This window comes from Phocoena sinus, chromosome 1 (assembly GCF_008692025.1).
Source record: "Phocoena sinus isolate mPhoSin1 chromosome 1, mPhoSin1.pri, whole genome shotgun sequence".
Taxonomy (NCBI): domain Eukaryota; kingdom Metazoa; phylum Chordata; class Mammalia; order Artiodactyla; family Phocoenidae; genus Phocoena; species Phocoena sinus.
Window position 1 is genome coordinate 180869084 of NC_045763.1, and position 14155 is coordinate 180883238.

General features: G+C 38.0%; 1 protein-coding gene and 1 pseudogene across 2 annotated transcripts in view; one reads left to right on the forward strand and one right to left on the reverse strand.

The window, feature by feature from the left end:
• The window catches only part of CRB1 (crumbs cell polarity complex component 1), a 256838-nt gene that overhangs the window by 57176 nt on the left and 185507 nt on the right, over positions 1-14155 (forward strand). The gene's annotated exons all lie outside the window — the stretch shown is intronic.
• Positions 455-573, reverse strand: LOC116745104 (annotated as a pseudogene).

Genomic DNA, 14155 nt, shown 5'->3' on the forward strand with positions numbered 1-14155 from the left:
ACCACACTTACCACGTAGTCAGGACTGTTGGCAGCAAGGGTGACCACCTGGTGGCCTGCGGCTCTGGCACCCCTGTAACCTACTCTGGGCACACGTTTGGGAGGTGCCAGGAAGGACATGGGAAGCCACTGAGGGACTTGAAACAGGAACACTGACATGGCCACAATGAGGAGGTTCTGGAGGGCAAGGCTGTTAGGTAGGAGACCTCGAATGAAATGATGGGGACCTGAACGGTGTGGTTATAGTAAGGAGGAAGAAACAAGGGTGGCTTAAAATATTTCGGGGGGAAATTAGCTTCATGTTTGATGAGAAATGAGAGAGGGAAAGGGAGTGTTGTGAAGGATGACTTCCAGGCCTCCAGCATGCCCACCTTAGATAATGCTATGATGTCATCGACTGAAATCATAAAGGCAAAGAAGAAAGTAGGGTGCATACTTACACTTTTTTTTTTTAATGCCTACAGCACCAGGTATTCCTAGACGGTCTCCCACCCAAGTACTAACCAGGCCTGACCCTGCTTAGCTTCCAATATCAGATGAGATCCCGCACGTTCAGAGTAGTATGGCCATAGTTGCATACTTACACTTTAAACCTGTCTATTTTGAAATGTAATTGGGACATTCAGGTGAAGATGTCCATCAGGCAGTTAGAGACGCCCCTCCAAAGTTTAAGGGAGAAACTCAATTACGGATAAAGAGTCGAATCCTCACTGCTAATTCAGTAACTACCATTGAGGCCACACTATGGACTATTTTCCATGACAGGAACAGGGCACACAAATATCTGAGAGAAGTTCTATAAAATATTTTCACATTGTGTATCAAAAGCCTTAAATAAGAATGTTCATACCTAACAACCTAGAAACTCTTTGAGAAAAATAATAATTGAAAATTAGGGCAAAGATTAACATGCCAAGGTAGCCATAACATTTGCATATAGTGGGAAATTAGAAATAACTTTAATGAAATCAATCAAGCACATTTGTACTAAGAAAATGTTTGAAATATAAATTGTGTTGCTTTATGCTCTGGTATCTAGAGATGCTTTCAAAGACAAACAAAATCCAGTAACCAAAATGAAATTAAAATAATTCAAATGTTTCCTGGGCTCTCTTAAGAAAAAAAAAATACAGAATATAATACACAGAAAAACTGCAAAAAATACTTTCTCCATTTTTATGTTCTCAATATCTCTGACTACTTCCCACAGTCCAGTCTCTCAGCCTCCCCAAAGCTCCTTTCTTTTGAGGTCCTCATAGGCCCCCCTTTCTTGCCTCTTGGAAATAAATCTCTACTCTCATAAAAATTCCCTGTCCTAGATTTTCAAGTTCCATTTCTCTCTTTTTCCATTATATTAATTTTGCATCACAAAAACCCAGGAACAAAGCTGGCGAGGATCAAATGTTTCATAGTGGTTAGGGGAGGGGTAGGGAGGATGAGCAAACAAAGCCAAATTTCCTCTAGTGAATAAGGAAAGAGGGAAAGAATGTCAACACTTATTCAGAAGTTAACTTTTGCCTCTCAAAAAATTGTAAGTGATAAAAAACCCATGCGGGATGTCAAATTGTATAGCATGTACAACACACAGTATGTGATATAAAAAATAGGCAAAATTTTTAATCACCATAGAATAGTACTTGTACTAAAATAAATCTTATTTCAAAATAGTATAGGTATTCCAACAATTGTGGGCTTAAATTTTAAGTCACAGAGCTTCTGCTAACAGAAGGAACTATATAGGGACAAAAATATTAAGTAAATATTTGCTGTTTTTAAGATGCTAAAAATATATACTTATTAGAAATCAGTTTCAAAAATATGTAAGAAATGAGAAATAGTTTATTTCAATTGTAGGGTGAGTGACCTTGAACCATTTTACTTAAACTCTGCATTTTCCATCCCTGCAAAATGGAAATGGTGATTATGTCCAACTGCATTGTAGTATTGCGAGGACTGAATAAATTCATGTATCCGCGACATCCGCTCTGCTCTACCAGTAGCTGAGGTCTTAACTTCAGATTGACAATCAAACTCAAAATTCACCATAGGCTTCAGCAAGCACCAGTTTTGGTTATCTTTAAGGTTTGCAGGACAAGCATCATGGCACACAAAACAACTTGGCAGTAGTCCCATATTTCCTAGGTACAGCTCTCAGTGTCCTGGCCATCCTGCGCACGGGGTGTGTGGCATCACCAGGGGCAAAGTTGACTAGACACAACTTCAGCCCAGGGTAGCCATCGGCTCTGAGGTCCTTTCAGCTTTTATAATGAGTCCTGTGCCTATACCCTCTGTGGGTCACATCTCCTTAGGTTGATGTGAATAGCCCCCGTGCTCCAGGACAGCTCCATTCCATTAGTTCCCAGTTACTCATAGACAGCCTTAACGATGATTACAAGTGCTTAGTCTGGGACATGGGATTCTCACTTATCTTGCATCTGATTTAGGTGTAACTATTCCTCATTTGCTGCTGCCAGACTAAAGGTCGAGTCTTCAGGCCTGCTTTACACAGACACATAGTAAGCACATAAAAATCTTACAATCATTGCATTTGTCTTTCAAAAATGGATAAATCAAGTGTTCATTATAATACTATAATTATTTTAAAAAGAGAACAAGGAAATCCACTGCTTGGTTGACATATCTTTTCTTCCTTGATGTTTTTTTTTTAAATGATCATTGCTGAAATTAGATGTTCACCCTATGCTCTGTCACAATCCTTTCATTTCTAGTAAAATTTAAACCTACTCTGTCCTTGAAAGCAGTTTGTGTTGCAGGTCAATAATTGTCATGTCATGTAACAATTCAGTGTAGCGGGAGTGAGGGATTTTGACAAGTTGTGGTCTTGAGTGTAAGTGGCTGAAATAGGTCAGGAGTGAAGGCTACTGTAGTGTGAGATTGGTCGTTAACCTGTGAAGAATGATTCTGATCAACACTGAAGTCCCTCTGGCTGGGAAGTGACCTGGATGGTAGTTGGGATAATTGGTTGGAGGGAGTGGAAAGGCGAGGCTCCATGTGCTCCAAGGGCATGGCTTCTAAGAAGATTGTGCAAGGAAATGATGGCTAAACTACTTTGAATGATAAGTGACCATGGATTTGGGGGTCAGAGAGTAAAAAGAGAGAATTTGGAAAGAAATGGAGGAGCGGGGAGAGCTTGGTCAACTTGGCAGAGGCCACAGCTTCCGGAGAAAAATAGCCAGTGAAACGTTCCTCTCTGTGGGGTGTACAAAGGGCGAGGAATGAGAATGTCAGAGTCTCAATTTTAACTCCTCTGTATTACCGCATTTTAAAGCCTCTCTGTCCCTCCAAACTTTCGGTAAGATTTTATTACCTTTCTAGCCTTGGGGAGTGGAATTGTGAATAATGGTAATAATGGTGGAACTGAGCTATGAACAGTATATTGTGACTCCCATTTGCCTCCCTGCTGAGGCCAAAGTGATGGGAACAAGGGTTTTTGAGAGATCACAGTCCAGAAGTTTTGAGAGGTGATGCTGACTCAGGAGGCAACCTCTTCCCATTTTCACCAGAGGACGAGCCTGCCAGGGAAACACACATGCTGATTAAATAGTGAAGAGAATCATTTACATAGAATTAAAGCTGTCTCAATAAATCTTACTTTTAAGGAATTACTAATTTATTTACTCTCTGAATTAGAAAAGAATCTATTTTTTATAAAGTTTTCCTGGCCTGTGTGAGTGTCTAGGACTTCTTAGCCAGCACAGTAAAGTCACAGTGTTTTTCTAGAATTAATCTTCAGTGTGATCACAGATTCTCAGCACCGAAGGACCCCTGGGTGCCGTGTGGATGCCCTCTTAATGCACCACCCAGCCCCGTGATTTTATAAAGAAATCACTAACACAGGTATCATTTTTTGCATTATAATTTTATAAAAATTTTGTTTATATCTGTAATTTAAAGGAAAACCTTATGGTCATCAGAGATAATGAATATTTGATTTGATTATTTAACTGAGTCATTTTGTTTCTGGTTCACGGGTAAAAGGAAAACTGTTTTGAATTCTATTAATTTTTTACTTCATTGAGTATTGGACATTTATGAATAAAAGTTCATAAAGATCAGAGAATTCTCAAATTAAACTTAGGTTGATAGATTCATTTATTGTGTAATATTTATATGCTTTTGAAATTCCAAAAATTCACATTGTATCATATATTCAGAGGTCACAGGACAGGTAAAAAGAATTTCTGGAATATAGACTGAATAAATAGGAGTCAATTAAGAAAGAAATGTCCATCGACAGATGAATGGATAAAGAAGATGTGGCACATATATACAATGGAATATTACTCAGCCATAAAAAGAAATGAAATTGAGTTATTTGTAGTGAGGTGGATGGACCTAGAGACTGTCATGCAGAGTGAAGTAAGTCAGAAAGAGAAAAACAAATACCATATGCTAACACATATATATGGAATCTAAAAAAATAAATAAATGGTACTGATGAACCTAGTTGCGGGGCAGGAATAAAGAGGTAGACATAGAAAATTGACTTGATGACATGGGGTGGGAGGGCGAAGCTGGGGCAAAGTGAGAGTAGCATCGACATATATACACTATGGAATGTAAAATAGTTGTCTGGTGGGAAGCAACAGTGTAGCACAGGGAAATTGGCTTGGTGCTTTGTGATGACCTAGAGGGGTGGGATAGGGAGGGTGGGAGGGAGGCTCAAGAGGGAGGGGATAGGGGGGCAGGTGTATACATATGGCTGATTCGCTTTGTTGTGCAACAGAAACTAACACAGTATTGTGAAGCAATTATACTCCAATAAAGACCTATTAAAAAAAAAAAAGGAAAGAAAGGTAGAACTTGATGATAAAGAGACTGACTTTGGTAAATCCTAAGTTGGGAAGATGTAATAAAGTTGGTCCTAGCCCTTTGAACAGTAGAGTAACTTTAACCTACTGTAACCAACCTGGTATCTCCTCCAAATCTCCTGGTGCAATACCTGACATTTCTCCTCATTGTTTGTTGCTTTTGCTATTTCAAACTCTCCAGAAGGTTCATTTATGAAAAGACAATTCCACGTTAATTCATCAATCCATCAACATAGATTTACTTTCAGTTTCTTAACTTAGAGACTTAAAACAACAAGACCTAAAGTAGATCACCTGTGGAGAGCTTGGAAAAGATTGTAAGCATAAGAAACTGGTTATCGTGACCCCTATAGTGGGGACCCTGACTGACCCCAGTGCAGCATGGGGATCCTGACTTCTCATTGTGAGAAAGACAGATGCTAAAGAAAGATGCTGGAGGCAGTAATAAGGCAAAATTCACTCATGCTTAATTTATCTAAGTCTTGTCTGAAAATTCTAATTTTCACGCTACTCGTGAAGGAAAAAGAAATACAACTAATCAAATGCTCCACCAGGAATTGCCTTCCTTCTTAGTTATACAAACTTGGGTAAAAACAAAAGAAGGGGATTAAGAGGTACAAACTTCCAGTTATAAAATAAATAAGCCATGGGGGTGTAATATACAGCAGAGGGAATATAGTCAATAATACTGTAATAACATTGTATGGTGATGGATGGTAACTAGGTTTGTTATGGTAATCATTTCATAACGTATGAAAATATTGAATCGCTATGTTGTACAACTGAAACTAATATAAAATTCTAAATCAGTTAAACTTCAGTAAGAAAACCAAGTGCAAAAAAATAGAAATTCGTTACATTTAAAGATTATGTTGCATTTAAAAGTTATATTCTATCCTTAATTTTTTGAGGAATCTCCAAACTGTTCTTCATTGTGGCTGCACCAGTTTACATTCTCATCAACAGTGCAGTAGGGGTCCCTTTTCTCCACATGCTCTCCAGCACTTGTTATTTCTTAACCCTTTTGATAATAGCCATTGTAATGGGCGTGAGGTGGTATCTCATTATGGTTTCAATTTGCATTTCCCTGATGATTAGTGATATTGAGCATCTTTTCACGTGTCTGTTGGCCACTGTATGTCTTCTTTGGAAAAGTGTCTATTTAGGTCCTCTGCTCATTTTTTAATTGGGTGGTTTGTTTTTCTGATGTTGAAATGGATGAGTTCTCTGTATATTTTTGGATATTAACCCCTTATCAGATATATTACCATATGAGCTAGCTATTCCACTTCTGGGTATTTACTTGAAGAATACAAAAGCACTAATTCAAAAAGGTATATGTACCCCTATGTTCACCACAGTATTATTTTCAATAGCCAAGATATGGAAACAACCCAAGTGCCTAGTGATGGATGAATGGATAAAGAAGATGTGGTATATATACATATGATGGAATATTACTCAACTATAAAAAGAAATACAGTCTTGCCATTTGTGACAATGTGGATGGACCCTGATGGTATTATACTAAGTGAAATAAGTTAGATGGAGAAAGACAAATACCATATGATTTCATGCATTTGAGGAATAAATAAATAAATAAAACACATAGATACAGAGAAAAGAATAGTGGTTACCAGAGAGGAAGGGGATAGAGGGAGAGCAAAATGGGTAAAGGGTGTCAACTGTATGGCGATGGATGGAAACTAGACTTTTGTTGATGGGCACACTGTGGTGTATACAGAAGTCAAAATGTTGTTCACGTGAAACTTATATACTGTTATAAACCAACGTTACGTCAGTATAAATAAATAAATAAACATTTTTAAAAATTAAAAAAATAAATAAAGGTCATATTCTGAAGGGTACTTCCACTTCTGAGCAAGATGGAATAACAGGGACTGGAATTACCCTCTTGTCTGAAGCAATTAAAAACTTGACAATATATATAAAATAATGGTTTTTAAGACATGGCCATCAGGTAATAAGGGACAGTCATCTCCAAGTAATGAGAAACAAACAAGAGAGCCCTAATTTCTTGAGCTTACAACCTTGAGAGAGTTTCCAGGAAACAGCACTGGGTGAGGGGACCCAAGCTGAGCCCAGCAAATCACTGAACTGAGGGGGCAAAGCTGAATGTTTGAGGAGACTCTGCCAGAAAGTATTCTCAGTATAAAGTTCTTGAGAGGAGATTGCTGCCCAGAGACAGAGGACCAGAGACATATGCAGAGGCTTCCTCTTGCATATTCAGCTGAATTCTGATCAGCTCATGCATGTGAGGAAACTACCCAAGACCCAGAAAAGAATATGACCTGAAATGATGGAAGATAATAGCACCCAGCACTCACAGAGGACAGAGAAGAGTACCTGTCCCCACCTGCCGGACTAGATAACCTCATGATTGATGGGACATTGGGTAAACAGAGGAACCTGCCTCAGTAGTGGTATAATTAGCTCTGGACTCTGCCTACTCTTGTCCTACTCAACAAATCTTAAAAGCAAACCTGAAAGGATTAAACTACTTCCAAATAACTGCATCACAGAACAAAGTTCAAGAATATATATAGGAGGACAAAAATAACCAGTACCTAACAGGGGTAAAGTTCACAAATAAAGAGGCATGCAAAGAAACAAGAAGGTAAGACCCAAATGAGAAAAATCAATCGAAACTGATCATAAACTGACACAGATGTTAGAATTAGCAGATAAGGACATTAAAACAGTTACCATTGTATTCCAGATGTTCAAAAAGTTAAGTAGAAATGTGGACAGTATGAGAAAAGATTTAAGTCAAACTTAAAGAGATTAAAACAACAATGTATGAGATGAACAGTACCCTGGATGGGGTTAGTGGCAAATTAGACATTGAAGGAAAGATTAGTGACACAGAAATAGAAACTGTCCAAAATTAAACAGAGAGAAAGAGCATTTAAAAAGAAAGCAAAGCAAAACAAACAGAAAAACAGAACATCAGTGAGCTGTTCTACAACTTCAAGAGGTCTAATATATGTATAATTTGAGTCCCTGCAGAAGGGGATGAGGAAAAAAAATACTTGGAGAAATAATGGCCAAAGTTCTCCATGGGCCAAACTTTTCTAGTGGATGAAAACTGTAAACCTACAGATCAAACAACAAACATCCCCCCAAAAAACCAAAAAAAACCCACCCAACAAACTCAAAATTCCCAAGCACAAGAAACATAAAGAAAACTGTACAAAGGCACATCATAATCTCTTTGCTCAAATAAGTGATAAAGAGAAAAATCTTAAAAGTAGCCAGAGGAAAAAAAGACACGTCATACAGAGGAACAAAGACAAGACTGTCAGCAGATTCCCCCTGGGTGAATAGGTAACTAGTGAGGTACTGATGGCAGGTTGATTATATTTTACCACTTCTGAGGTGGAGGGGGCAGTGATTTACTCCCACTGACATGGACAATTATTCTGTACTTGGGTTTTGTTCCTCCTACCCACCATATCTATCAAAGCAACACAGTCTCCATAGTCACCATCATGCTATTCTATCCAAAATTGTATCCTTCTTTCCTCATTTCTATTCTATTTTGTATCGGGAATGTTGTTTAGGGTTAATATAGTTTAGATCATGGGTTACAAAAGGTCAGGATAGAATTTTCACTGGATGAGGAGAGAAATGGCCATCAACCAGTATGGTAGGCAACCCTAAGATGGCCCACAGTGACCCCCCGGCAATATTCATCGTTGTGAAATCCCTTCTTCTTGAAGGGACTGAACCTGTCTCCTAAGGAATAAAACAACACAAAAACAATGGATGTCACTTTTGAGATTAGATTACAAGGAACTGTGGCTTCTACCTTGGGTGCTTTCTCCCTTTCTCTTGCCTGCTTGCTCTCAGGGAAGCCAGCTGTCATACTGTGAGCTCTCCTGTGGAGGGGATCACATGGCAGAGAATTGAGGCCCCAGGATAAAAGCCAGTGAGGAACTGAGGCCCCAGGATAAAAGCCAGTGAGGAACTGAGGCCCTCAATCCAATAGCATGCAAGGGACTAAACTCTGACAAAACCACACAAGTGAGTTTGGAAATGGATCCTCCCCTCATTAAGCATTCAGATGAGACTGCAGCCCCAACCTAATGAAGGACCTTGAGTCAGAGGTTTCCAGCTAAGCTTTGCCTAGAGTCCTGACACAAAGAAACTGTAAATTAAAAGATGTTTGTTGTTTTGGAGGTGATTTGTTATGCAAAAAAGGATAACCACTACACTCATAGATCCTGGAATTGGAGGATGCTGTGAATGACGAGAATATGAGGAGAGAGCATTCTGGTGTTTTCTTTTATAGGAGGAATAACTTCATTCTGTTAGGTGGGAGTATATTGTTTTTTATTTTATTTTTTGAAGTTTAGGCATGGAACAGTGATGCGTGTTGATGGCCAACAGGCGTGCATATTATTACACGAGTTTTGCTGAACAACAGTATTTGAAAACCCTTTTTGTATGTAGGCAATTTCCCACTTTATAAGTTATGTCTTCCCAAGATAAGAGTCAGACTGCTTGGTGGCTAGAACACAAGGCAGGAAATCTAGACTCTGCCAATCAGACATAATATATGCATGAAACTTGGATTTGGAAGTGAACAGATGAAATGGCAGCTCTGCCCAATGGAATTGGTGTAACATATTCAGGCAAGCATGTTGTGATAATGATGGAGCTGTTTGTTTTTTCTTCAAACGCAAGTGGGCGGAATTCTGGCATCCAATACTGAAAGTTACCAAGACGCAGAGAAAATGGAGTTTCCCTTAAAGCGTTCCTTGTGGGATGGCTGCACACTTCAGAGCCAAGACTTCTGACTTTCAAGAGAGGCCCCAGGCTACCTAATATTCTTTAATAAAATTCTTTTCTGCTTAAAGTAGTCAGAGAAGACTCTGTGGTAGGCAACTAAAATCCTTTTCCTGGTACATTATAACTTATGGAATGGTCCATTATTTTCCCACTGACTTGTCATTATACCTCTGTATATACACATGGTTCTAAATGAAGGCTGTCTCTTAAGTTCCACTCTTCTGTTATCTACCCCTGTACTACTACCATATCATATTAATTCTTAGAAAGTTTGGTATGCTTTACCTATCTGTTTCTGAAATTACTGAGCTAAAAATCTTTCACATGGTTGGCAAAAGGACGTGGAAAATTATCTTTGTCATTTCATCTATTTTTGATCTTTTTAAGCTTTGTTTTGTGTGCCTACTAGTTCATAATTTTATCTTTCTGGTGAATTATTTTATTTATAATTATTCTTTTTTATTCCTAATAATGCTTTTTTAAAAATTTATTTATTTGATTTATTTTTATTTTTGGCTGTGTTGGGTCTTCATTGCTGTGTGCAGGCTTTCTCTAGTTGCAACGTTGCGGTGCGTGGGCTTCTCATTGCGGTGGCTTCTCTTGTTGTGGAGCACGGGCTCTAGGCGTGCGGGCTTCAGTAGTTGCAGCACTTGGGCTCAGTAGTTGTGACTCGCAAACTCTAGAGCTCAGGCTCAGTAGTTGTGGCACACAGGCTTAGTTGCTCCGTGGCATATGGGATCTTCCTGGACCAGGGCTCAAACCCGTGTCCCCTGCATTGACAGGCGGCTTCTTAACCACTGTGCCACGAGGGAAGCCCCCTAATAATGCTTTTTATACAAAATCTGTTTGGTATTAATTTAGGTACACCAATTTTATTTTGGTTCATAATTTTCTGAGATAACTTTTTTATTCTTTCATTTCAACCTTTCTGAATCACCATGTTTTTAGGTTAATTTCTTGCACAGACGCTACAGTTAAATTTTGATTTCATATTTAATTTGAAACTTCCTATCATCTAACTGATGATCTGAGCTCATTTATATGTACTGTGATTATTAATATATTTGGGTTTGTTTATGTCATCCTATTTTGTGCTTTCTGTTTACCATGTTTTTTCAGAGTCTCATTTTCCTTCCCCTCCTTTTATGCACTATTTTGGGTTGATGCAGTTTCTTTTATTCCTTCCCCACCCCCACCTTCTGATTTGACAATATTATTTTGTTTCTATTCTTTTAGTGTTGTCCTTACAATTTAAAAGGCACAATCTGATTTTTTTAAGTCTGAAGTTAATAAATATCCCTGCACTCCTATTGAATAATATGAGCATCTTATTTTCTTTACCTCTGACCACAATGCTAATATATTGTATGTTACTGTGTATTTTCCTTGCATCTCCTTCATCTACACCCATCAATTTACTATTTTGTTATTATTTTTAATCCAGTTAGTATTTATGTATTAACAATTTCTTTGCTTATCGAAGCTTTTGACATATTACCTCTTCCATCTGATTTCAGTTTTCTTCTTCCTTCTGTAGTTGGGCCAATAAATGGGAAACATCCTTCTGAAATGTCATTATTTTCTCCTTAACTCTTGAATCGTATTTTATCTTTGACGCTATCATGTCTCTGTCTTCAGGTCACAGTTTTTTCTGTGGAGAGGTTTGCTCTCACCCTGATTTTGGTTCCTTTGGAGGTTCTTTTTTCTTTTTCTGGTTGCTTAACACATTCTGTTCATCTTTGGTATATTATGATGTTCCTTGGTTGGGCATTTTCTTTAAATATTTATTTTATTTGTCATGCTCAAGACTTTTTGGGCTTCTTGAATCTGAATGTTTACACCTCATGGGTTTTGAGGAAATCTGAGCCTTTTATCACTTTAAATACTGTCTCGCATTCTCTCTTCTCTCTCTGTACCCCTTTTAAATGAATACTGGAGCTTTTTCTTCTATCTTTGGAACCTGCTAACCTCACTAATATATTTTTTCTTTTCAGCTCTGTTTAATTTATTGATTTAAATGTTAGTGGCTACATTTTCCTGCCCAAGAGATCTATTTGCCTTTTAAAAATGTACCTATTTTTTAACACAATATATGATTTTTTTTTGTATTGCAATTTCAATTTCTTTTTAAGATATATAATATATATTATATATAACTGTATATGTGTATGTATAAAATACATGTACAAATGAAAAGACAAATAAAATACAAATATGTATGTATATATACATACATGTATAGTTATTTTTATCGAGTTATGTAAAAGTTATATATGTTGGTCTGTTATCTCAAGAGTTGGGAATTTAGTCTCCTGTTTATTGCTTCTGTAAACTCATTGCTTTTTTTAAAATAACTCATGATTTTTTTTGTGTGTGAGACTCTTTGAGAGGTTTTTTAAATTATTTTTATTCAGTTTTATGTATTTTATGAGAACATTTTGTGACCTAAGTTATGAGAACTTCGCTCTGAATACTCTTTTATTTGCTTTTGCCAAGTGGCCAAGTGTACCACTGGCTTAGAACCAGTTTTTTTTTGCTCTCTTTCTTGTGTGTGTGTGTGTGTGTGTGTGTGTTTGTGTGTGTGTGTGTGTATTTGGGGGAAGGGGATTGAAGATCATATGGCTACTGTAACTGGGCCAGGTGCACAGTCCTGGGGTTTGATTTCTTGGAGAGCAAGTGTGCAAGGACCCTGACATCCTTAGCTTCAGTGTTGCCCCCCAACACCCACAAACCAACAGTGGGGAAGATTATTTGCTAGGCCTTCTTTTCACAGAACATCTTGGTTCCAAATCCCCAGCTGCTTTCCTTGGGCATTAAAAACCAAGCTCCTGAGGTGCAGGATCCACTTTCCCTCTTCCTCACTCCCTCCTGTCATCCACCAGGACAGACACGGTGTCAATGTACATAATACTCCTCCTCTGTGCTTTCCTGCATTGTGGAAGCTGGAAAGTTAAAATCTGCCTTTTCTGTTTCCTTGCAGGTAGGGTTCTATACGTAAATTAGGTTCCACCAATTAAAAGCACTTGGAAGGCAGAAGTGAACCCTCTTCCTCTTTTGGGCTGTGTGTACAGGCTTGCCCAGCTGTGATGATAGAAGGATTTGGGCAACAGCATTCTGTTGCCCACTACCTAGGTGTCAAGAGTCATTTGTGGCAAAGACTGTGACGATGGTGGCAGTGACAGCCAGGCAGTCCTAATCCCTGGATCATTGCTCTGACTCTGTGTTTGGCACTTAGCAATTCCAGTGGCAGAGTCAAGGATAGTTCTGTAGAGTTCTGGAAGTCATTTGAAGCCCAGTTGGAGCCCACTCTTGATCCCCTCCAGTGGTGTTGCTTGCATCTCATTCCCTGTTACTAAGTCTGTTTGTACTGAAAATATTTAGTGTTTTTTAATGTTCTATACTGAACCCTAATGCGGTATCTACATTTGCTTTGGGCTCTAATGTTCTTTAAGTCTATTATCTTCACAGGGGCACTTTCCTCATGTGGTTTCTAATACACAGTGTCTAATTTTTACGGTTATTTTCTTAAATAATTTTAGTTTCTCTCTATGTGGAGTCTGTGTATGGTGTAATTTTAATACCATCCAATAATTATCTTCATTTGTTTTGAGTATATGGGAGTCAAGTGTATAAACATGTTTGTTAATGAATCAGTAGCTTTGGGGTGTTAATAAAAATGAAGAGTGTGTATATGTGTTTAAAATTTTTTGTGTAATAATACAGCAAATTAAAATGTCTGAAGTGATTTAAAAATATGTAATTGTGTTTTCTAAAAGGATTTTTGGAGGTTAGGATGATGACAAGATATTTTATATATGTATATAATATGTATATAAAATATATATAATGTGAGAGGGAGAGAGGAATAGTAATTACATGGATGACTGCTAATAATCTACACGTTTTCACCAGGGTCCTTTTATAAGTTTTATTTTGGATAAACTATTATAGCACCTGAAGAATTATCTGACTTTTATAATCAGCTTCTTGGTGTCTTTGATAATCAGTATTAACTGCACCTGAACACTTTAGTCTTGAACTTAAAAACATTCAAACACCTTCAATCCTTGTAAATATTTCCCCCAAATTGCAATTTTTTGTATTTTAAAGAATATGATATAGAAAAATCTATCTAATGCAGGTGATGAATTATTCATTTTATAAACTGATATTTGGGATCTAATTAAAAAACTAAAATAAGAACTGACCAAGCCTCCACATTTTCAGGCTCAATTCTGGGAAGAGCTCTGTTACTGAACTATAGGGAGTGAAACCAAAGAGGATTAGAGGCAAAAAAAGCAGTACAGGATTCAGCCTCAGCATCAGTAAAGAATGTCTGATAACACGCAGCCTCAGGGAGCTGAGCAGAGGAACCGCTCTGATCCAGGAAAGCGACCGAGACGGGCACACACAAGGTCATCAGGCTTCAGAGGAGGCACCTGGCCCCGAGCCTCTGTACAGTGCTAAACACGGAGATTCAAACTGGTGTAAAGTCCAAGATGTAGGAGA